The 26,113-nt window shown below is 40.8% G+C and overlaps 1 protein-coding gene across 4 annotated transcripts in view; it reads right to left on the reverse strand.

Annotated features, from left to right (window-relative positions):
* GRXCR1 (glutaredoxin and cysteine rich domain containing 1) overlaps nucleotides 1–26,113 on the reverse strand; it is a 308,941-nt gene that overhangs the window by 161,718 nt on the left and 121,110 nt on the right. Inside the window, exon 3 of one of the 4 annotated variants that reach the window (XR_004679237.1) lies at nucleotides 24,050–24,146. The exons of the other annotated variants lie outside the window; for them this stretch is intronic. The gene's annotated coding sequence lies outside the window, so the exon portion shown is untranslated. The remainder of the gene's footprint in view (nucleotides 1–24,049; nucleotides 24,147–26,113) is intronic. 4 annotated transcript variants of the gene reach the window in all.

Below are 26,113 nucleotides of genomic sequence, written 5' to 3' on the forward strand. Positions count from 1 at the left end.
AATAAATAAATAAATAAATAAATAAATAAATAAATAAATAAATAAATCTAAAGAAAATTAAAGCATTACAAAATCCTGAAAAATAATATATTTATTATCAGCTTCCAGAAATACCTCTATACTATCTTCTCCTACACTTTTCTGGCTGCATTCTCTTTGATCACTTCTTCATGCCACAATTTTGAAACATTACCCAAATACAGAGACTGGCAGAATAATCAGTCTTTCTTTGAGCGTAGTTGATTGCTTTACTTTATGGAAGGCAATTTTATCTGCCATTCGGTCTGGAACTGCCAAACTTCATTGAGGGAAGACATATGAGATACGTGAAGGAGCCATCTGATGTGCTAGAATGAGCAAAATACGTAACTTCACCAGTTTGTCCTACTGCTTTAGATTTATGTCCTATAAACACAGGAATTTCCATAAATTCTATTTCATGTAATTCTCATCCCCCCCAAAAAAGATGGAGTGTTATTGACTAGAAAGAACTGCTTTAATTAGGTGTCAGTGTGACTTGAGTCCTCCATTTACAATTTTCTACATCTGACTGACAGCTGGAAAAATTTTCCATAGCGTAGTTTCTGCCTCCATATATTTCAACCTTCCTTTCACCCCTTTTCCTCCATATTTCTGGAGCTGGTTCATATCATGCTACTGTGCTTTTAAGTTGTCAGATGCATCATAGAGTGGGCATAGTTTGGTTAGCTTATGTGTACGCCAGGATGATGAGCAATCATGCAGGTATATTCTGAGGTGACAGCAAACTACGCAAAGTAGCTCATAAATCCCCTACTTGGATACCCCCAAAAATGCATGCTCTGACACCACACACCAGGAGAGAACTCTGGAGGGGAACAAGTAGTCATAACTGATTGCTGTTAAAACACCTTATGTTCTTCAAATTTTACAAAACATATGACCATTAGCACTCATTGCTAGGGGCACCTGGGGGAGCAGCGCAGTGGGTTAAGTGTTCAACTCTTGGTTTTGGCTCAGGTCATGATCTTGCGGTCGTAAGATGAGCTCCATGCTCAGCTCAGCTTGAGATTCTCTCTCTCCCTCTGCCCCTCCCACTCATGCTCTCTCGCTTGCTCTTCCTCTCTCTGAAATAAATAAATCTTTAAAAAACAAAAACAAAAAAGGAGAAGAAGAAGAAGAACTCATTGCTAGGGCCCCAGATAGAGCTAGTGTAGGTGAGAGGGCACTTTAGCTTTACTGAAAGGAAATCCACCCCAGGAGGGACCCATTCCAAAGCAAGGTCAGGGAGCCAACTTAATCAGACACCTCAGTTTTTGATTATAAGGGGAAAACATTTCTAGGACCTCAAGCAATTTAAAAGGATAGGTTAACTCCTCACAAAGACTACCTCTACCCCACTTTCAATTAATTTATTTTCTTTGACTGCTCTTGCTGCTTTGAAAACTTGAGGAGTATCTAAGCAAAGGAAAGCAAAGGATTGATAGATGGGAAGAAAGAATGTCTAGGTACCGGTTGCTCACTCTATGACATTCCACACTTGAGACTATTTTGTACCATTTTAGCTATAACAGCAACCTTGATCTGCCCATGTTGTATTTCAGATTCACCATTTCAGATTCACTTAAACCCTGAAAACTCCAAGCCAAAAAGCTTCTGCGACAACTCACCACAGGTTGCTTCTAGGCTGGCTTGTTTTCATTTCACCATGGATCTCTGAACAGTCACTGAGCTAATTCGATTTTCAGGCCCATTAATCTAGAACTTCAAATCAAAGGAGAGATGATGCATCTCCCGGATAGGTTTGCAGAGTGGCAGCCACTGGGGCGATGGCATCTTCAAACTCCCTGGGCTGCCTCCAGATCGGTGTGCGCGCCGCTTCCCTAAGCCCCTGACCTACACATGGACGGCGGCTGGCATGCCGGAGGGAAGGGGAGGGAGGCAACGGGTGCTTCTGCATGGCATTTCTTCACTGTTTGTCATCAATACTAACAAGCCTGGCCTTCGAGCACAGCAAAATGGACAGCGCTTGGTTTTGGAATCCCCATGTCTTCCACTCCAAGTCTCTCTTTGGTTTGACCACTCGGTTTCCCTTAGTGTCCAGAATTCTCTTTCTTTACTGCCTTTCTCCCTTCTAGTAACCTGGTTTTCAGGAAGATATCTGATCTAAAACAAAAACAAAATGCCCACACTCAGATATCTCAGGTGCAAATGAGCCCATCTTAGTGGCCCACTGAAAGTGTCAATCGACCCTGATGCACATTAAAATTACCCAGGGACTTTAACAAACACCAACACTTAGGCCTTAACCAGACTGATGAAAGCAGACACTCTGGGGTCTGGCCCAAGCATGGCGATGTTTCTAGTATCTCCCCAGGTGAGTCTCTATTGTTATTTTATTTTCACAGGGAAAGTAAACATAAGGGCACATCTGGAACTCCATTTGTGGAATTTCAGGCATCAGAAAGCAAGGAAAGTATTTTAGGGAGCAGATTGCAGAGGGCTTTCCCAGCAGCCTTAAAATCCCTTCAGTAGTCGATTTACTTCTCCCGTTGTTCCTAGATAGAGCCAGCTATAAAAGTGCCGCACCTGTAGCAACCAAATTAGAATTAAACAGCCCACTGAAGTGCCAATATCTGGTAACAATCCAGTCCCACAACATCTGTAAAAAGTTGCTTTCATACTTCAGTTATGGGTTTTACCAACTCTGCTGTGCATGTCACAAATACTGACAGCAGATGTCATTCTAAAACAGAAATGTTTCTTTCTCTGCTAATGTTGTTTATTAACAAACATTACGTGAGGGGCGCCTGGGTGGCTCAGTCGGTTAAGCGACTGCCTTTGGCTCAGGTCATGATCTTGGAGTCCCGGGATCGAGTCCCGAATCGGGCTCTCTGCTCAGCGGGGGGTCTGCTTCTCCCTCTCCCTCTGCTGCTCCCCCTGCTTGTGCTCTCTCTCTCTGTCAAATAAATAAATAAAAAATCTTAAAAAAAAAAAAAAGTTACGTGAGCACTTGCCGTGGAGACATGTACAGGAAGCGATTAGGAGATTAGGAAATATTGACAGAAATAATCCCTCTTTAGCTATAAAATCCTACAATTCGGAAGTAAATCTCTTCTCTGATTGCTGAACACTTTAGAAAGACCTCTTATGAGATGGAATTCTGGAGGCATCAAGGACCAAATTATTTACCCAAATTGTCTCCCTTCTGACCTGCCTCAAATTCCTACTTCTTCTCGTTGAGTCAATGTAAGTTTCACAGAATTAGCTAGAAAGAGGTGACCTGTACTGTAGAATACTGATCCTTGGCATATATTCAACACCAAATCGCCTAGAACAAATCCCTCAAGGTTTAGAACCCTGAGCTGGAAAGTTCTGTAGGGGGGAGAAAGGGACCAGGACAGTCCAAGCCTCTGTGAGACAGTGTGAACACTGCAGGCCTGGAAAGGACACAGACTCTCCAAAGAAAAGAGAAGAGCTTCAAGAGCATGGTCCCAGAGAGGATAGGAAACAGAGATCAGCAGTATGTGGACCCCACAATCTCCACCTACTTCCCAAGTGTCACCTTGGGCAGGCTGAGCCTCTGTGTATTCAGGACAACCTGTCACTGTTTGAATCTTGCTGCCTCTATGGCCTTCACTTTACTTGACTTTTCTCCACCAGTTTCTACCTGGCTTCATACAATCCGGCTCCCACTGCTGCCTGCTCCTAGTTTATACCTAATTCCACCTTTCACCAGATGCCCCCACCACTGCCTCACCCTAAATATAGATTAGGATGACGTCCTTTTAAAGATTTTATTTATTTGTCAGAGAGAGAGAGAGCACAAGCAGGGGGAGGGGCAGTCAGAGGGAGAAGCAGTTTCCCCACTGAGCAGAGAGCCCAACATGGGGCTTGATCTCAGGACCCCGGGATCATGACCTGAGCCGAAGGCAGATGCTTAACTGACTGAGCCACCCAGGCACCCAAGATGACGTCCTTTTAAAAGCAAGTTCAGGGGCGCCTGGGTGGCTCAGTTGGTTGAGCGGCTGCCTTCGGCTCGGGTCGTGATCCCAGTGTCCTGGGATCGAGCCCCGCATCGGGATCCCTGCTCGGCGGGGAGCCTGCTTCTCCCTCTGCCCCTCCCCCTGCTTGTGCTTGCTCTCGCCCTCTCTCCCCCTCTCTCTCTGTGTCAAATAAATAAAAAATCTTAAAAAATAAATAAATAAATAAAAATAAAAGCAAGTTGAAAAGTAAACCATGGGTCACTGGGAAGCAGAGGAGAAGATAGGTGTTGCCACAGGAACTGTATTTCGCAGACTCTGCATGTTTACTAATAAATAGTAATGTCAGCAGTGAGCAGTAAATGTTCCCATTTCTAGGAGTGTCCTCCTCCCTCTCCCCCTTTCCCTCAATTCTTGTAGCACTCTGTCTAGAAAGAGTGTTCAGAGCACATGTGAAAAACTCACAAAACTGCCAGTCTTGATGGGAAAGATCTGGGTATGAGCTTCCTGCTAGTTAGTGGGCAAGACCCGAGTCCCCTATTCGTTTTTATGTAGAAATTCTGAAGTTAACATGATCTGTAGAATTGCATTATAATGTACTTTTATGATGTTGTTTTTGCAGGTTACCTCCTTTGAGAAAAATTAGCATTTGTTAGACCAACTGCCTTTATATATTGATATCATTATAACCACACATTAAGAAGACTTATTTAAGTTCTGAAATATTCTGTACCCCAAGCCAAAAGCATTAACTCATACTTGCTTTTCATTCACTACCCATAACCCATATAAAATAAAGTTACTTTGACTACATTGCAAAGTAGGTCGAGATTGGTAAAACAAGCTGAATTCAGAAGTTCCCAGTCAATGGCAAATGACATTGAGAGAGGTTCTAATGAATGGCCAATATGTTCTAGATATTAGGAAGACATAAATAAATATATCTCGAATCAGACCCAAATTACTGGTTCTAATTTTCAAATTTAATTATAAATACAAATGATTTTATGACTATCTAATTAGAGATTTACGGTTGCCCTAGGTTCAAAAAATTTCACCATAAAAATCTTAGCTTTGTTTGCAGCCATAGCTTGCTAAAACACAATAATAGTAATTAAGTAAGAAAGAGTATGCTTTTGAGGGGAAGCGTGCTGTGAATTTTCTTTTTTAATGGCATTTGAATTAGCCATGGAAGATTAATGAAATGAATAAAATGAAATGTATTAATGAAATGAATGTGGCAAAAACTAGAGTAGAAATATTATTAGAAATAATTTGTAATCGCATGAAAATAACTGTTAATTGCTTATTATATCTCCCAGGTATTCAATTTTAGCAGAAATTGCAATGTCTTTAGATCTCTACTAGTGGATTTCAGTCATAAGAAAGTAATCAAGACATTTGGACAGTAGCATCTTCATTGCTTTCTGTCATTTCATTTACACAATTGGATCTTCTACCTAAGTAGAAGATATCCCCAAATCAAACAATGTCTATAATGAATACTCTTCCTTCTACTTAGTTCTACCTCTCAGAGTAACATACAGAAAACTTTATTCAGTAGCTAATAAATATCAGAGGCTTCCATAGAGTATCCTGTTGTATGTTGGCTCTACTCAGACTTCTGAATTTGGGAGACACTATAAACAGAATAAAAGATAAAGAAGATAAGGGGAGAATATGTCTATGGCCTTTAATGTGACCATCTTTATAGCTGCCTAGATGCCTGAAACACCAAAAAGATGCCTATTCATTCATTCATTCATTTAACAAATATACATTAAATGTTTACTATGCGCCAGGCACTATTTTTGGCACTGAAGATACAGGATGAAGAAAATGAGCAAAAATCCCTTCTTAGAGCTTACATCCTTATGGAATTAGACTAAAAGATAAATAACAACATACTAAAATAATTAAATATTAAATGTTAAATGAGAAATGAGTGCTATGAAGAAAGACAAAACAAGCAAAGAGAATATTATGTTGGCAAATAGAGTTTCCAATTTTAAACAGAATGGCTAGGGTAGACCTTCTTGAGAAGGTGACATCTGAGTAAGGATCTGAAGGAGGTGACGGACAAGAGCCATGCAGAGAACTGGAGGAAAGGGAAACAGCAAGTGCAAGGCCTCTGAAGTAGAAGTATGCCTGGTGTGTTCAAGGAATAGCAAAGAGACCAGTGATACAAGATGGAAGTGACCAGTAGATAACATAGAGGTAGATTAGGTCAGAGAGGATAGGTTTAGTAGGGCCTATGAAGGCATTGTAATGCTTTTCCACTTTGATTCTGCATTAAGATGGGAAGCCATGAGAAATTTTTAACAGAGAAGTGGCATAATTAGATCAATGTTTTAAAAGGAATCACTTTAGTTGTTTAGCTGAGACTAGACTGCCTGGAGCAAGAATGGAAGAAGGAGACCACCTAGAAGGGAGCTTAGCCTGGGTTTCCCCAAAAGCAGTGCTCGAGATAGATGATGGCTGCCCACAGATAGCTGATTTTGTAAAGTGACCCCAAAGGAGAGGACTGGGCAGCTGAGAAAAATAAAACAGGGAACTAGAGCCAGTGAAGAGTTTTATGAAGATAGCTGCTGTGAGCAAGTGGGGTTCCATGCAGAGAAGCCTCTGAAGACGTACAAAGCTGATACTCAGAACTTTCTACCCAAAAGATGGAAGAGGGAGTTTTTTCCCACCAGCTTTCATTCCCCAATGGCCAAGTGTTATCCCATGGAGATGTAATTCTCTTTAGCTTCCAGTTTTGAAAATGGAAAGCAAAAGAATGAGCAAGTTCCCATAGATATCCCACTTAGGGGAGGCAAAGAAGCTCTAGAGGAAAGCAAGAGATGAGAAAGCTAGAGATAATTTGAGGGGAGCTACCACCAGGTCACACTTCCAAGCAGCCAGGTGCGGAAGCAATGGCTAGAGTAAAAAAGGTAGGTTGGGAGGATGTGAGGTAGGGCACAAGATTTCTCCCATGCAGGGAACTTTTGCAATAATCCACAGTGGTGGTTTGGACAAGAGTGGTGGCAGTGGAGGGGTGAGAAACTGTCAGGTTAGAGTACATTTTTCGATGTAGGACCAAAAATATTTGCTGACCAACTTAGCGAGAAGTGTGAGGAAAAGAGTGTTGTGGGGTTTCTGTTAACTGAGTAGGAGGTAACTGCAAAACATTGAGGTTTGGGAGAAAGATGAGGATCTTTGGTTTTGGATATGTTACATTTGATCTTCCTATCAGACAAAGTAGAAATCTTGACATATGATTCTGGACTTAAAGCACACAGGAGAGATCCAAGCTGGAGCTATAAATTTTGAGGGTCCCAGCACATGCACAGTATTTGCAGCCCTAAAATTGCTTAAGATCACCAGAGAAGTGAATGTAGACAGAGAGAGGGAAGAGGTTCAAAAACTGAGATGTGGAGCACTCTATCATTAAGACAAGAAGTAGAGGGAAAGAAACCAGCCAAAGAGATTGAGAAGGGAGCAATCATGGTACAGGAGGAAACCCAGGAGACACTGTGCTAGAAGCCAAGTTGAGAAAGTGTTTCAAGAAAGAATGAGTAATTAAGCCTATCAAATGCTGCTGACAGGCCAATGGACTCCTGAATTTAGCAGTGAAATGTCACTGATGACCATGACATGAGGTACCTGGGGCAAAAGCCTGATTGGTTTGAATTCAAAAGATAGAGAGGAAAATTTAGAGTTTGTGTGTCTGGAAAATCCTTTCAACATGTTTTGCTGCAAGGGGAGCTGGAAGTCAGAGGATAAGGTGGGGCAAAGAAAGTTTTTCTTTAGATGGAAGAAATAATGACATTTGTATGTGGATGGGAATAATCTAGTTGAGAGGGAAGTGGTGGGACTTGAGTAGGTGAGAGTGGATTGAGTCTAATACACTGGCAGAAGTGTGGGTCTCACTTAGCTTGCAAAGCTCAATTACACCAGTGGGATGAAAGGTAAAATCTGTGGGTAAAAGGCTGGTCCTAGGAGCTCGTTGAAGGTCTTTCCTTGTTCCATCAATTTGAACAGTGAAGTAAAAAGCCAAGCGTGGTGTCAGGAAAGGAGATGTTGGAGCTTTCAGGAAAGTAGAGAAGGTATATGTATTTGACATCAAGGAAAGTGGGGAAGTGAAGAGTAATTGCCAGATGTTTTAGTCTACTTGGATTGCTATAACAGAATATGGTGGCTTATAAACAACGGAAATTTATTTCTCCCAACCCTGGAGGCTAGAAAATCCAGGGCTAGATGCCAGCAGATTCAGTGCCTGGTGAGGGTCTGCTTCCTGGTTCGGAGACAGCTGTCTTTTCACCATGCCTTCAGATGGGCAAAGAGGTGAGAGCACTCTGTGGGGTCTCTTTTATAATGGCACTAATCTCATTCATAAGGGCTTCACCCTTATGACCTAATCACCTCCTAAAGGTCCCGCCTCCTAAATACCATTACAATGAGAGTCACATTTAAACATACGAATTTTGGGAGGGACATAAACATACATTCTATGGTACCAGGTAGCTCTAAGGAACCACTAGAGGGTCAGGGTCATGAGTTTAAAATGACAGCAATCAACCTGGATGTATGCTTTTCTTCAGCAAGACCCAGGTCTCCAGGTAAGGACACAGCAGAGGCAGAGTTGGATTTAACCAGGGCTAGGGTTTAGCCAGTGACTACAAAGACCATAAAGAGTGGTGCAAGAGAGTGACTTTAATAATTACCATGGAATTAGGCTAATATGGAAGGACACAAGGACATGAAATATGAAAGAGTGAAAAGTGTTAGATCAATCATTGCAAGATCAACCACAACTCTGCTGCCCTGTAGGGATTACAGTGACTATCTCCAAATCTACGACCATAGTTTAGAATCTTAGGCCCCATGAGCATTTTTTTTTTAATTTTTAATTTTGAAATAATTATTGACTCACAGAAAGTTGCAAAAGTAGATTATTCCCATCCACATACAAATGTCACCACCAATGGTGACAGTTTATAACTGTCATATAATACCCATGAGCATTCTTAGGGTATTGGGTGCCTTGTAATTAGATTAAATTCAATGAAAGAGAGGATGACATAAAAAGAAGCAGCACTCACTCAGTGGTATTCATACACTTGCTCTCTCCTTCATTTACATCCAGTGCATACCCTATGAGCCAGATGAACAGACTTGGGTCCAGACACACTTGGGTTCAAATCCAAGCTCCACTTATCAATGACTTTGTCATCCTAAGCAGGTTATATTGTGATATAAGGCTGAAAATTAAACCTCAGTATCAATGTGCTCCTTTTTAAAATTTATGTATCTGGTAAAATCAGGAGGGCTCAAACAGCCTAAGCACAGGTTCCCCTCCCCATCTAGTCCTGTACTAAGGTTGCCTAGCCTAAAGACCCTCCTTACCAAAAAGACCAGTACAGTTCTTGGTTATCCCTGAGTATGGCTTTCAGTTCCCTGTAAGCCCTCAGAATTATTCAATCAGCTGAGTTATATCCTCCCATGGGAACCAGGGGTCATTGCTGATTCTGTAAAGCCTAAGTCCCACAGCCCCCACCCCACCCCCCAATTGTTTACTCTGCTCCTGAGCACAAATCTGTGTGGTCCTGCAGAGTGTCAGTGTGCCCCTCCCCTTCATGAACTGCCATTGACCTCAGTTGTCCTTTGCTTTGTGTCCTGCCATCCCAATAGCTCTAGGGCAAGAATCCCTCCCTCTCCAACAAGGTGCACTGAAGGTTATAATCCAACTTTCTAACAAAAATTTCTAAGAAATAATGAAACAATCATAGTTGTAAGGGGAGAACACAAATTGGAAACATAAGAAGTCCATGGAACTTCCTATGGGAAGAACCCAACTATATACACACCCATATGTATACATAAAATCACCATGTTGATCAAGACATAGGACATATCCAGCATGTAGTTGCAATTTTGTATTATTTTTTTAGATTTTATTTATTTATTTGAGAGAGAGAGAGAGAGAGAACAGGGGGAGGGGCAGAAAGAGAGGGAGAAGCAGACTCCCTGCTAAGCATGGAGCCCCATGTGGGACTCAATCCCAGGACCCCAGGATCATGACCTGAGTCAAAGTCAAATGCTTTTTTTTTTAATTTTATTTTAATTTAAATTATTATTTAATTTTAATTTATTTTAATTTAATTTTTTTAAATTTTATTATGTTAGTCACCATACAATACATCATTAGTACTAGGCAACCTTAGTACAGGACTAGATGGGGAGGGGAACCTGTGCTATTCCCTGATGGCTAATGATGATGAACATTTTTTCATGTGTCTCTTAGCCATTTGTATGTCTTCTTCAGAGAAATGTCTTTTCGTATCTTCTGCCCACTTTTTGACTTGATTATTTGCTTTTTGGGTGTTGAGTTTGAGATTCTTTATAGATCTTGGATACTAGCCCTTTATCTGTAGTGTCATTTACAAATATCTTCTCCCATTCTGTGGGTTGCCTCTTTGTTTTGTTGACTGTTTCTTTTGCTGTGCAGAAGCTTTTTATCTTGATGAAGTCCCAAAAGTTCATTTCCCCTTTTGTTTCACTAGCTTTTGGAGATGTACTTGAAAGAAGTTGCTATGGATGATGTCAAAGAGGTTACTGCCTATGTTCTCCTCTAGGATTTTGATGGATTCTTGTCTCACATTGAGGTCTTTCATCCACTTTGAGTTTATCTTTGTGAATGGTGTTAGAGAATGGTTGAGTTTCATTCTTCTGCATGTGGCTGTCCAATTTTCCCAGCACCATTTATTGAAGAGACTGTCTTTTTTCCATTGCATGTTTTTTCCTGCTTTGTCAAAGATTATTTGACCATAGAGTTGAGGGTCCATATCTGGGCTCTCTATTCTGTTCCATTGGTCTATATGTCCTTTTGTGCCAGTACCATGCTGTCTTGGTGATCACAGCTTTGTAATATAGCTTGAAATCAGGCAATGTGATGCCCCCAGCTTTGTTTTTCTTTTTCAACATTTCCTTAGCGATTCAGGGTCTTTTCTGATTCCATACAAATTTTAGGATTGTTTGTTCCAGCACTTTGAAAAATGTCATTGGAATTTTTATTGGGATGGCATTGAAGGTATAGATTGCTCTGGGTAGCATAGACATTTTAACAATGTTTATTCTTCCGATCCATGAGCATGGAATATTTTTCCATCTTTTTGTGTCTTCTTCAATTTCTTTCATGAGTGTTTTGTAGTTCCTAGAGTATAGATCCTTTACCTCTTTGGTTAGATTTATTCTGAGGTATCTTATGGTTTTTGGTGCTCTTGTAAATGGAATCGTTTCTCTAATTTCTCTTTCTACAGTTGTATTGTTAGTGTATAAGAAAGCAACTGATTTCTGTGCATTGATTTTGTATCCTGCCACATTACTGAATTGCTGGATGAGTTCTAGTAGTTTGGGGGTGGAGTCTTTTGGGTTTTCCACATAAAGTATCATGTCGTCTGTGAAAAGAGAGAGTTTGACTTCTTCTTTGCCAATTTGAATAATTTTTATTTCTTTTTGTTGTCTGATTGCTGTTGCTAGGACTTCTAGTACTATGTTGAACAACAGTGGCGAGAGTGGGCATCCTTGACGTGTTCCTGATCTTAAGGGAAAGGCTCTCAGCTATTCCCCATTGAGGATGATATTCGCTGTGGGTTTTTCATAGATGGATTTTATGAACTTGAGGAATGTTCCCTCTATCCCTATACTCTGGAGAGTTTTAATCAGGAAAGGATGTTGTATTTTGTCATATGCTTTTTCTGCATCAGTTGAGAGGACCATATGGTTCTTCTCCCTCCTCTTATTAATGTGTTCTATCACATTGATTGATTTGCAAATGTTGAACCACCCCTGCATCCCGGGGATAAATTCCATTTGGTCATGGTGGATGATCCTTTTAATGTATTGTTGGACCCTATTACCTAGGATTTTGTTGAGGATTTTGGAATCCATATTCATCATGGATATCGATCTGAAATTCTCCTTTTTGATGGGGTCTTTGCCTGGTTTGGGGATTAAGGTAATGCTGGCCTCATAGAATAAGTTTGGAAGTTTTCCTTCTATTTTTTGAAACAGCTTCAGGAGAATAGGTATTATTTCTTCTTTGAATGTTTGGTAGAATTCCCCAGGGAATCCAACAGGCCCTGGACTCTTGTTTTGGGGGAGGTTTTTGATCACTGCTTCAATCTCGTTACTGGTTATTGGCCTATTCAGGTTGTCAATTTCTTCCTGCTTCAGTCTTGGCAGCTTATAGGTTTCCAGGAAGGCCTCCGTTTCATCCAGATTGCCCAGTTTATTGGCATAGAGTTGTTGATAATAATTTCTAATAATTGTTTCTATTTCCTTGGTGTTAGTCGTGACCTCTCCCCTTTCATTCATAATTTTATTAATCTGGGTCCTTTCTCTTTTCTTTTGGATAAGTCTGGCCAGTGGTTTATCGATCTTATTAATTCTTTCAAAGAACCAACTTCTAGTTTCGTTGATCTGATCTACTATGTTTCTGGTTTCTAATTCATTGATCTCTGCTCTAATCTTAATTATTTCTCTTCTAATGCGTGGCTTAGGCATCGTTTGTTGCTTTTTCTCTAGTTCTTTACGGTGTAGAGTTAGTTGGTGAATTCAGGATTTTTCTATTTTTTTGAGTGAGGCTTGGATGGCTATGTATTTCCCCGTTAGGACCGCCTTTGCAGTATCCCATAGGTTTTGGACCGATGTGTTTTCATTCTCATTGATTTCCATGAATTGTATAAGTTCTTCTTTGATTTCCTGGTTGACCCAAACATTCTTGAGCAGAGTGGTCTTTAGCTTCCAAGTGTTTGAATTTCTGCCAATTTTTTTCTTGTGATTGAGTTGCAGTTTTAAAGCATTGTGGTCTGAGAATAGGCAGGGAATAATCTCAATCTTTTGGTATCGGTTGAGACTTGATTTGTGACCCAGTATGTGGTATATTCTGGAGAAAGATCCGTGTATGTTCGAGAAGAATGAGTGTTCTGTTGTTTTAGGGTGGAATGTTCTGTAAATATCTCTGAGGTCCATCTGGTCCAGTGTGTCATTCAAAGCTCTTGTTTCCTTGTTGATTTTCTGCTTAGATGATCTGTCCATTGCTGAGAGTGGAGTATTGAGGTCTCCTACAATTAATGTATTGTTATCAATATGACTCTTTGTTTTGGTTAACAGTTGGCTTATGTAGATGGCTGCTCCCATGTTGGGGGCATAGATATTTACAATTGTTAGATTTTCTTGTTGGATAGACCCTTTAAGAATGATATAGTGTCGGGGTGCCTGGGTGGCTCAGATGGTTAAGCATCTACCTTCGGCTCAGGTCATGATCCCAGGGTCCTAGGATCGAGTCCCACATTGGGCTCCCTGCTCAGTGGGGAGCCTGCTTCTCCCTCTGCCTCTCTCTCTCTCTCTCTGTCTCTTATGAATAAATAAAATCTTAAAAAAAAAAAAAGAATGATATAGTGTCCTTCTCTGTCTCTAATTACAGACTTTAGTTTAAAATCTAATTTGTCTGATATAAGAATTGCTACCCCAGCTTTCTTTTGAGGTCCGCTGGCAAGGAAGATGGATCTCCATCCCTTCACTTTCAGTCTGGATGTATCTTTGGGTTCAAAATGAGTCTCTTGTAGACAGCATATGGATGGGTCCTGTCTTTTTATCCAATCTGCAACCCTGTGCCGTTTTATGGGAGCATTTAGGCCATTCACGTTGAGAGTGATTATTGAAAGATATGAATTAATTGTCATCATGTTGCCTGTGAAGATGTTGTTTTTATAGATTGTCCCTGTAAATTTCTGTTGTATATCACTCTTGGGGTCTTTCTCCTTTTATAGAACCTCCCTTAATATTTCTTGCAGGGCCAGCTTAGTGGTCACATATTCTTTCAGTTTCTGCCGGTCGTGGAAGCTCTGCATCTCTCCATCCATTCTAAATGACAGCCTTACCGGATAAAGTATTCTTGGCTGCATGTTCTTCCCATTTAGTACCCTGAATATGTCTTGCCAGGCCTTTCTGGCTTGCCAGGTCTCTGTGGATAGGTCTGACGTTATTCTGATGTTCCTCCCTCTGTACGTAAGGAATCTCTTCCCCCTACCTACTCTTAAGATGGTTTCCTTGGTTCTAAGATACGCAAGTTTTACTATTACATGCCAGGGTGTTGGCCTGTTTTCCTTGATCTTAGGAGGGGTCCTCTCTGCCTCTAGGATGCGAATGTTTGTTTCATTCCCCAGATTAGGGAAGTTCTCAGCTATGATTTGCTCAAATACATCTTCTAGTCCTCTCTCTCTCTCCACTCCCTCTGGGATTCCAATTATTCTGACATTGGAACGCTTCATGGTGTCACTTATTTCTCTGATTCTATTTTTTTTTTTAATTTTTTTATTCTTATGTTAATCCCCTTACATTACAGCATTAGTTTTAGATGAAGTGTTCCATGATTCATTGTTTGTGCACAACACCCAGTGCTCCATGCAGAATGTGCCCTCCTAAATACCCACCACCAGGCTAACCCATCCTCCCACCCCCCTCCCCTCTAGAACCCTGTTTGTTTTTCAGAGTCCATCGTCTCTCATGGTTCGTCTACCCCTCCGATTTCCCCCACTTCATTCTTCCCCTCCCGCTACCTTCTTCTTCTTCTTCTTCTTTTTTTTTTCCTTAACATATATTGCATTATTTGTTTCAGAGGTACAGATCTGAGATTCAACAGTCTTGCACAATTCACAGCGTTTACCAGAGCACATACACTCCCCAGTGTCTATCACCCAGTCCCCCCATCCCTCCCACCCCACTCCCCACTCCAACAACACTCAGTTTGTTTCCTGAGATTAAGAATTCCTCATATCAGTGAGATCATATGATACATGTCTTTCTCTGTTTGACTTATTTCACTCAACATAATACCCTCCAGTTCCATCCACGTCGTTGCAAATGGCAAGATCTCATTCCTTTTGATGGCTGCATAATATTCCATTGTATATATATACCACATCTTCTTTATCCATTCATCTGTCGATGGACATCTTGGCTCTTTCCACAGTTTGGCTATTGTGGACATTGCTGCTATAAACATCGGGGTGCACGTACCCCTTCGGATCCCTACTTTTGTATCTTTGGGGTAAATACCCAGTAGTGCAATTGCTGGATCATATGGTAGCTCTATTTTCAACTTTTTGAGGAACCTCCATACAGTTTTCCAGAGTGGCTGCACCAGTTTGCATTCCCACCAACAGTGTAGGAGGGTTCCCCTTTCTCCGCATCCCCGCCAACATCTGTCGTTTCCTGACTTGTTAATTTTAGCCATTCTGACTGGTGTGAGGTGATATCTCATTGAGGTTTTGATTTGGATTTCCCTGATGCCGAGCGATATTGAGCACTTTTTCATGTGTCTGTTGGCCATTTGGATGTCTTCTTTGGAAAAATGTCTGTTCATGTCTTCTGCCCATTTCTTAATTGGATTCTTTGTTCTTTGGGTGTTGAGTTTGATGAGTTCTTTATAGATTTTGGATACTAGCCCTTTATCTGATATGTCATTTGCAAATATCTTCTCCCATTCTGTCGGTTGTCTTTTGGTTTTGTTAACTGTTTCCTTTGCTTTGCAAAAGCTTTTTATCTGGATGAAGTCCCAATAGTTCATTTTTGCCCTTGCTTCCCTTGCCTTTGGCGATGTTTCTAGGAAGAAGTTGCTTCGGCTGAGGTCAAAGAGGTTGTTGCCTGTGTTCTCCTTTAGGATTTTGATGGACTCCTGTCTCACATTGAGGTCTTTCAACCATTTGGAGTCTATTTTTGTGTGTGGTGTAAGGAAGTGGTCCAGTTTCATTCTTCTGCATGTGTCTATCCAATTTTCCCAACACCATTTGTTGAAGAGACTGTCTTTGTTCCATTGGACATTCTTTCCTGCTTTGTCGAAGATTAGTTGACCATAGAGTTGAGGGTCCATTTCTGGGCTCTCTATTCTGTTCCATTGATCTATGTGTCTGTTTTTGTGCCAGTACCATGCTGTCTTGATGATGACAGCTTTGTAATAGAGCTTGAAGTCCGGAATTGTGATGCCACCGGCTTTGCTTTTCTTTTTCAATATTCCTCTGGCTATGCGGGGTCTTTTCTGGTTCCATACAAATTTTAGGATTATTTGTTCCATTTCTTTGAAAAAAGTGGATGGTATTTTGATGGGGATTGCATTGAATGTGTAGATTGCTCTAGGTAGCATTGACATCTTCACAATATTTGTTCTTCCAATCCATGAGCATGGAACGTTTTTCCATTTCTTTGTGTCTTCCTCAATTTCTTTCATGAGTATTTTATAGTTTTCTGAGTACAGATCCTTTGTCTCTTTGGTTAGATTTATTCCTAGGTATCTTATGGTTTTGGGTGCAATTGTAAATGGGATCAACTCCTTAATTTCTCTTCTGTCTTGTTGTTGGTGTATAGGAATGCCACTGACTTCTGTGCATTGATTTTATATCCTGCCACTTGACTGAATTCCTGTATGAGTTCTAGCAGTTTTGGGGTGGAGTCTTTGGGGTTTTCCACATAAAGTATCATATCATCTCTGATTCTATTTTATGGATTCTGAGTTGTTTTTCCCTGGCCTCCTCTTTTCCCTTTTTATCTATTATATTGTCTTCCAGGTCGCTTATTCGTTCTTCTGCCTCACTTACCCTAGCTGTTAGATTATCTAGATTGGATTGGATCTCATTGATAGCATTTTTAAGTTCTGCCAATTCACCTTTCATTTCTGCCCTTAGAGACTCTATGTTGCCATTAATTGAATTCTCCATTCTAGCCATTATCTTCACAATTGCTAGCCTGAATTCCATCTCCGACATCTTGGTTATATCTGCATCCATTTGTAAATCTGCAGCATAAGTCATAATCTCTGAGTCTTTTCTGTTTTGGGGGCTCCTCCTGCTAGTCATTCTGTTGATGGGTGTTTGAGGGAATGTATAGAGTCCAAATTATTGACCAGAACCCAAGCAAGATGCTCCTGTTTTCCTGGGACCTTAGGGTTGCTGGCCTCTTGTTTTCCCAGCCTGTCTTCTGTGGGAGGGGCCTGCCGTGCTGTTACTCAGGCAACCCTGTTAGGGCGGAGTTGCCCTGCACCCCTGTGGTGGGGGATGGGCTCAGTGGGAATCAGTCTTTGGGGCTTTTGTTCTCTGGCGGCTTTCCCTGGCGGCTTTCCGCGTCTCTTCCACGAGTCAGAGCAGAAGAGATCGTTTCCAACCCTCTGCCTCAGAGCAGAGAGACCGCAGTCTGTTCTTCAGTGAGCTCTCCAGGCCACACCGTCTCTGTTTCTGTCTGTGCTGCTATAAACTGCAGCGGCCTGGGTTGTCCGCCCCTCCACAGCACTCCCAGTCCTGCCTCCAGGTCAGGGCACGTCTCTGCCCTTTGTCCTTTTAAAACCGCCGGCCGCTCCCAGTTCATGCGCACGCAACTCCGCTGCTCTGGGTTTCTGCCCCGGGGGCTGCAGTTCACGTGCACGACCCCGCCACTCTGGGTTTCCAACCCGGGGGCTGCCCTAAAGTCCTTTCCCCACCGTGCTACCGGTCTGCGAGTCTGTGCCCGTCCACAACGTGCGAGGCTGTCACTCACCGGCAGTGTAGGATCCCCACGGCCAGGAACCCTCCTGCTGTCATTTATCCTCCGATATCTGCCCGCAGAATCACGGCTCTCCGCTTCGCACGAAACAACCGCCTGCGATATTCTGCTTGTAGAGATCCAGATCTTCTTACATCTCAGGCTGGTTTCCTGGGTGCTCAGAGTGGTCTGGTAGATATCCAGCTCAATTCCGGGGACCAGTTGAAAGGGTCCCCTACTCCTCCGCCATCTTTCTTTTTTTTTTTTTTTTTAAGATTTTATTTATTTATTTGACAGAGACAGAGATAGCGAGAGCAGGAACACAAGCAGCGGGAGTGGGAGAGGAAGAAGCAGGCTTCCCCTCGAGGAGGGAGCCTGATGTGGGACTTGATCCCAGGACCCTGGGATCATGACCTGAGCCGAAGGCAGATGCCTAATGACTGAGCCACCCAGGCGCCCCCTCCGCCATCTTTCTAAGCAGTCCAAAGTCAGATGCTTAACCAACCGAGTCACCCAGGTGCTCTGCAATTTTGATTTGTTTCACCCAAGAGTCTTTTAATGGCAAAGTTTCTTGTGTTTATATTTTAGTTATTAATGTCTACTCTTTTGCTTCATGTTAAATACTGTGGCTTGTATCATTTTGGGAGTTTGGAATTTATTGAGTTGTTCTTGTTATATGATAATACATAGCAAAATATTATAAATGGTACCTAGTAGCTTGGAAACAAAGATAATATGCTCTATTTGTTGGAAATAGAAGTCTATATATTCTGTGTGTGGTTGCATAGACTAGTATACATGTGTCTATAGGATTTTATTTGTATTCCCAATGGTTTTAACATGTGTTATATTTTTAATCAATTAAAAATCCCTTTTCTCCTATAAAAATAAAAAGATACCTTAGAAATAAAAAAAAAAAACCACATGCTTCACCTCTCTCATTTTTTAATCTATAAAATGGGAGTTCAAATACAACCCCTTGTCCCAAATCAGATAAACTATCTTACACAGTCTCTGTGTCAACAAATATTCCTTTCCTCTCTCTGAAGATGATGCCTCAGTTTCAGTGCAGGAGCCACCTTCTTCCCAGTGATTCTGTCACCCTTCTTTGAACTCTTCCGACAGTTATAATATTTACTATGCTAATGGTACATACATTATCTTCTCATATGTACCCATTTTCACTGCCACTTCCAAAACTATAAGAGCAAAGAGTGTGCCTTTGCTTTTCTATGCCTCAAAACACTTTATGCAATTTTGTGATCACAGTAGATGCTCAATAAACAAAAATAAGAGCCAACATTTATTGAGTATTTACTAGAAGTCAGGCCCTGAGCTAAGAGTCTTACAGTAACCTTCACAATGGATGAAAGAGTGTTTTACTTATCCAAACATGGTGACTTAAAGCAACAATTATTATTATACTTTATGATTTTGTGGGTCAGAAATCGAGGCAGAACTTAGCTGGGTGAAACTTCTCCATGATGCCAATGAAAGTCGCTCAGTGGTATCTGGCTGACAGATGGACAGGTCTGAAGGGCTCAAGATGATCACACTTTCATGTCAAGCACCTTGGTGGAGACGGATAGAAGGCTGGGCTCATCTTAGACTGTCAACCGTAGTACTTGGTGCACTGAGGATATTAAGACTTCTTACATGGATGTACAGAGCTCCAAGAGCAAGTGTTCCTACAAGCAAGATGGTAGCCCCATGACCTTCATGACCTAGCCCTTGGAAGTCCCACTGTGTCAACTCACTGTATTCTATTGGACAAGCAGTCACAAGCCCACCCATTTCAAAGGCAGGGGACATAGACTCAATCAACTGATGGAAGTATGCCATAGAATTTTTGGCCAGGTATTAAAGTCACTAAAGATATTATCCCCGCTCTCGGGCACCTGGGTGGCTCAGTCCTTAAGCGTCTGCCTTCAGCTCAGGTCGTGATCCCGGGGTCCTGGGATCGAGCCCCGCATCGGGCTCCCTGCTCCGCGGGAAGCCTGCTTCTCCCTCTCCCACTCCCCCTGCTTGTGTTCCCTCTCTTGCTGTGTCTCTCTCTCTGTCAAATAAATAGAATCTTAAAAAAAAAAAGATATTATCCCCGCTCTAAAAAAAGTAAATTTGGACTTACAGAGAGATTGAGTAACTTGCCTTATGTCATGCAGCAAGGCAATGGTGTGAACATCTGAGGAGGATGTCCATCAATTATACCCCCAGACAGTGACCCTGTGGTATCTGCATTACTTGTTTAATTAAGATACTTTATGTTGAAATATTTTAATGCTCTTCAAAGAACTCACAATATATAAAGAGAGAGCTGCCTCTTATAGCCCATATATTCCTTAAACAGATACTCCCACAACCCTGAGCATATAGTTTACAGTAGAGGGAAGATTCATCACTTTGCCAGAGCTAGCATATGGTTATGACACATTTATAGGAGTGATTGAAATGATTTGGAAAGATGTGTCTAAGTTGCGTCACATCACCTAAGATTATGAGGCAACCTAAAAGGAAGATTGATTTAGAGGCATTATGGCTAATGTGGTTGCAGTTGAAAATTGCTCTGAATTTGCATAGACGTGCCTTGAAAAGCAAAAAGCTGCTATAGTATGACTTTTCTGGAAACTGTTTAATTAGTATGTTGATTATTAGTTCATTTAATGCATGCCCTCATGGCCAAGGTGTGTGTGTGCGTGTGTGTGTGTGTGCCTGTGTGCACATTCAAGTGTGTGTGCAAATGTACATGTGTGTTTCTGGCAGGAGGTGAGGGTAGGGGCTGGTAGAGACAATAGTAACACATTATTCTGAACACATTACTTTGTACAAAAATGACCCTATCTGTGGGGAATTCTGGCAACATGAGTGACTTAGATGTAGAGTAGCAACATGGAAGTGGCAAAAATACAGAAGATGGTGGCACTGAGAATTCTATTTCTGATGTGAAATCAACTAAAGCATTGAGGGGCATGGTAATAAGGCAGTGTAATGCAGTAATGGGGCAGCAGAGCTCCTGCAGGCTGAGCCCGGAATCCCAGATCAGACACGTCACACCGACTGAAATTTGAGCCAAATGTCCAATGCCTGTGAGCCCCAGTTTCCTTACATGCAAAGCGGAGGTGATAACACAAGAGTAATGCATTGCGGCAGAAATTATAGAGACCGCACAGAGAGTGTCTAGAAATGGGTCTGGCACTTTTGGGGTATTTAATAAATGCTGTCTGATGATGGTGATTATCAGGAGACTGTAATTCTTCATCTCCTCTGATCAAGTTCCATGAATGGCAGAAACACTGCCATCAAATTCCCGTTGTTATGTTAAGGCCACGTTAGCACAGGGCATAGCCTATATTAAGAACTCTGTAACTGTTGTGATATATAATGTATGCACGCATGAATGCATAACTGGGGCAGAGATGGAGAAGAGCCAAAAATCACGGGGTTAGGGAAGGCTGTGGCAACATCTCCAAGTGGTAAGAACACAGGCTTTGAAGAGAGACCTGCCTCGGAAGATCCGCTATGTCCATCACTGGCTGTGGGCCGCTGTGAAGACCATAATACTTTCCTCACGAGTTGTGGTGGTGGTTAAAGGAAGTACTATATATAAAGTGCCCTGCGCAATGTATGCACAGAGAACACACTCCAACATCGATTGCCGCCCTTGGTACTACTGTTAATAATCTAGTAATGGAGCCTTCCCCATTCCTTGGGTTTCTTCCTCACTGTGAGTTCAGTGCATTTCTGCATCCACCCAATGAGAACAAGAATTTGTAAGCCTGTTAGTTTTCATGTACATTCTGGAGATCTACAAATCTGGCTTTTTTCCTTTTCTGCTTTAAATGTTTTGGCTCTAGGTTCATGCTAGTTCTATTGATTGCTTTAATGTCACATCTAATGTTTCTTTAACTTAATGAAGATGCTTAGTGCCACAGCAGAATGGATATAAAGACTCACACTATAATTATCAAAGCCTGTGATTTTTACCCAAAATAAAATGATTCACACTTTTTTTCACCTCCTCCCAGAAATTGATATGTATGCTTATTTGATTTAATTTTATTTTTTGTTCTCTGTAATGGCCTGTCTCTATTAATTATACACTAAGCACATTTCTTCCCAAACTAGTAACCAGCTGTAGCATTTCAGTGTTTTCATCACCAAATGTCCAGCTCATGACTGATTCTGTAATTCAAAGACATGGCTGCATAGTAATGAGCTGTAATGAAATGTGTTTGTTGTATTTCGTATTCTACCAAAACTTGACTCTTTCCATTATCTTTCTTTTTAAATTGCAAAAGCAATACATGCTCTGGTCTATACATGGATTACTGAACCAAAGGAAGGTGTTCTCTCATAGTGCTATATTCCCTAAATGCACTCTATAGATTTTAACAGTTCCATTCAAATGGGAAGTCTGATTCAATCAATACCCAGAAAAGAGTTTCCCTCCTTAATGAAAATACTGCAGTACTATCTTAAAGGAATATTGTAGAGAATCTTTTGTCTATGAATTTTCTGAAAATAAGTCCATGAATAGGAAATTTATGAAAGAAAAATATAAGCAGCCAACCAACACAGGAAATAATGTTCACCTTACTACATAAAGGAGGAAAAATACCTTTTTTCCCATCCCCCCCTGCCCCCCCGCCAGGTCCTCCAGCTAGGGCTCTCTAATTGGACTGATGGTACACTGAAGAAGAGAAGAAAATCATACAAATGCTACTGAATATATATGTTGCTTCACATAGGGCCCCTCATAAAATGAAGACCCAAAGAAATGGTTAATCCTGAGTGCTTTTATACTATGTTTGATGCAAAAAGTCATGGCAAAATGTGATAGAACAAAGGGGTATGAGCTAAAGGTAATAAACCTGGCAAAACTTAAAAAGGCCCACCCATTCGGATTCCTCTAGGCGTCCCTCCCTCAGCCTTCAGAGATCAGCATGTTCCTTTCTTTCCTCAGGTACAGGGAGGGCATCTCTCACAACAGGGTCTTAGGAGAAAGGGGGAGACCAGAGAGTCCTTCCGGCATTTGCTGTTTTCTCAAATTCCTTCAGCTTGGAATATTCAGCATGCCATATAGTGGGGTAGTGTGTTCTGAACCCCAACACTACCAATAAATAAGAATATAACCTGCAGCTAGCTAGCGCTTCCTGCATACAAGTTCTGTTCTAGGAGACTTGCACATACTGATTTATTCAATTCTCATAACCACCCTATACATAGATGCCACCCAGATTCAACACAGGTCAACCAGAGACCATGCTATAGTCTAAAACACTATGCTCAGAAGAAATGTATGTAAAGCAACATAAAATACTAAATTGCACCTACCAGACTGACCAAAGATTTCTGCTTAGGCGATGACTCAAGGATCATAAAAATGTAGTGAAACAAACTTCCTTGTAATGTGATGTGAAAATACAGATTGGTACATCCTTTCTCTAAGCTAAGTAAGTGCCTCCGTAAGTTTACACCCTTTAATCCATGAATTATGCTTTTAGAAATCTGTCCTTAAGAAAATTCTGGGATGAATTGAAAATTCTTTGGTGATTCTGGGGCCTTTGAGTCCAGCTGCTCAGATTGGGTTCTAGCTCCACCGATTGCCAGGTGTATAGACTTGGGAAGTTAGCCAGGTTCTCTGTGGCTCAGTTTCCCCTACTATAAAATGAACATCATCATATTACCCATCTCTAAGGTCTGCTGCAAGGATTCACGTCCTTAATACATGTAAAGTGGTAAGAAATGTACCTGCCACATAGTTGGCGCCATATAAATACTAGCTATTCTATACACTGCATTACAATTTATAACAGGAAAAACTGTGAACTCCTAAATGCCCTAAAATTTATAAATAGCTACATACACTGGCTCATTCTTAAATGTTACATTCTATACAATGGAATAGTACATAGCTATTTAAAACATTTCTAAATATTTATTGATAAAATGCTTATGAAATAGTACTATATGCAAAAAAAGGAAACATTTTAAACAGGGCAAAATTTCAATTACTTACATAAATATGTTTGTGTGTTTATATGCACAAAAAGTTTTGATAAATATGCATCAAAATTTTTAAACCCTGGAATTTTTTGTGGTGTAACATGCATATGTGCCTTTTTCTTCTAGAGATTCAACAGTATTCTTCTTCTTTGTATAAATATTTTTAATCACTTTTTTTTTGAGAGAGAGAGAGAAAGAGAGAGAGAGAGAGTGCATGCCGGGGGCAGGGCAGAGGGAGAGAATCTTAAAGCAGACTCTGCACTAAGCACAGAGTCTGATGCAGGGCTCAATCTCACGACCCTGAGATCGTGACCTGAGTTGAAATCAAGAGCCACCCAGGTGCCCCAGTACTAGTCTTGATATTGCAAAACTAATGCTTATGATCAAAAGCTCATTTCTCTACCTACAAGTTATAAAGTGAATTTACATAAACCTTCGAGCTAAACTCTGAGACTGTCCACCACAAACATCCCTGCAGGACTGTGTGCAGGCATTTCCTTTCTTCCTGAAGGGACAAAGAATGGGGTCATTACCTCTGAGTGAGGCAGGACAATCAGACACTTTAGACGGAGCCAATTTTTAGATTCTTCTGTTAATCACTTCACTTTGAGAATGATTTCGGCATAAAATCTGAGAAAAAGAAAGAACACTCTTTCTTAGGGGCTTCTGGAAGCGATGTTGGTTTGCATTACAAACTGAAAAGAGGAAACAAAAAAAAAAGCAGTGTAATGACCAAAACTGCCAAAGCATTAATAAGGAAAAACAGGCAATATGTTAGTAGAACTTGAATTTAACTTTTAAAAAAATGTATGCATTTAAAGATTTAATAAAACAGTAAATTTGAAAGCAGATGGCCATGAAGGGCAGTGTTGTTCATTAAATAGCTACTTTCTAATTCAGATTTCAGGACATTTCATGGAGTTTTAGTGAACACAATCACTTGAATTTGATAGCGTCTCAGCTCTTACCACAAGAAGGGCTGTCATTTCCTGTATTATTGAAATACTTATTAAGTTATAAAACATTCTCTTCAACCTTTTGCAGAGTATTTCAACTCCAAGCTGGCCACCTGTGTTTTACACTGTTACTAACAGCATTCTGTAAATATCTGTCAAAGTTTTATATGAAGGTGGCAGAATACAAATTCTGAAAGGCAATACAAACCTGCAAAATATAACTGGGCCATCAAGAAAAAAAAATTGTTGGCAACATATACAGGAAATCCATTTTGCAATCAACCTGGGTCTTATCAAGGTTCTGTTTGCTTTACAAATACTGATGAAGTAGAAATCTGAGAGGTGATTGAGGTTATTTACTAAGTAATCATCCAATGTCCGGGTGGTTAAGTAGGTGGCATTAGTTAGAGTTAATACAAAAGGAACGCCAACAACTCAACACACATGCCTCTTTTATCTACAGATGATGAAAGAAGAAAACACCGCTTTCACTTATTTAATGTACCAATCAACCCAACACAAAATAAATAGCAAGGCAATTGATTTCTGTTTGTCTTTAGAACTTTTTTAGGAGCAGACATGAAAAATCTGATTACTCAGTCTTGCCCATACAGGTGGAGAGAAGACATTTGTGATTTACAAAACAAAAAACAAAACAAAAAAAGCAGCCCTGAACAGGTTTCATGAGCAAAAAGAGAAGGAGAAGTGAGTATCTCCTCACCTAGAGCTGCAGTTGAAGCTAGAATGGAAAAGAAAGGAGCAACTGCCCAAATGGCCAGGGGGTTGATGGCAAAAGGATCCTACGTGACCCCAAGAAACCCATCTCTGTCCAGCGTCTGGTCACCAGATGTGTAGACTAAAAAACCTGATTTAAAAAAAAAAAAACTACTTATCAGTTTCTCTTGTAGTAGCAGTGATATATTCAAGAGAACTAAAATTAACTATAATTTTCAACATTACTGTTGATATTATATCCTTCCTCCAAGGCCTTTCTCGATGCACAAGCCCTTTTACAGACGATATGCTACTTCCATGTGCTAGGTAGCCTCCAGGGTTATGCATAATTTTAGTTAAAATTTAATGCATTCATTTGATAGTCAAAGGTGTGGCCTTTGGAATGAGACAAACCTGGATTAAAATCCAGTAGTTTGGAACAAAGTACTTAAACTCTCCACAGTTTACTTTCCGCCATGATAAAATGTGTAAAATATCTTCTTACGGATCAAGATTCCGTGAAGATTTGATGAAACAAGATACTTAAAGCCCTGCATACAGGATAGATACTTATCTGTAAAGTAACAACAGTTATTTTTACTTTGTATGTGTTTTAAAATTAGCAATGTAAACAACTCAGGCGTTCCTTTGTGCTAATCTTTGGAAACTGGATTCTGGCATTTCCAGCGTGTATCCTGACCAAAGATTGCTGACGCACACTTCCTCAGCATTCCCAGGCCCACTCGTTGACTCAGCCTCAAATCAGTTGCCATTATTTGGAAATAACCTAAAAACAACCCATTATTTTATTTTATTTTATTTTTAAAGATTTTAAAATTTGACAGAGAGAGACACAGTGAGAGAGGGAACACAAGCAGGAGGAGTGGGACAGGGGGAAGCAGGCTTCCCAATGAGCAGGGAGCCCGA

The sequence above is a fragment of the Mirounga leonina genome, unplaced genomic scaffold (assembly GCF_011800145.1).
Source record: "Mirounga leonina isolate KUSES-001 unplaced genomic scaffold, KU_Mleo_1.0 Mir_129, whole genome shotgun sequence".
NCBI lineage: Eukaryota > Metazoa > Chordata > Mammalia > Carnivora > Phocidae > Mirounga > Mirounga leonina.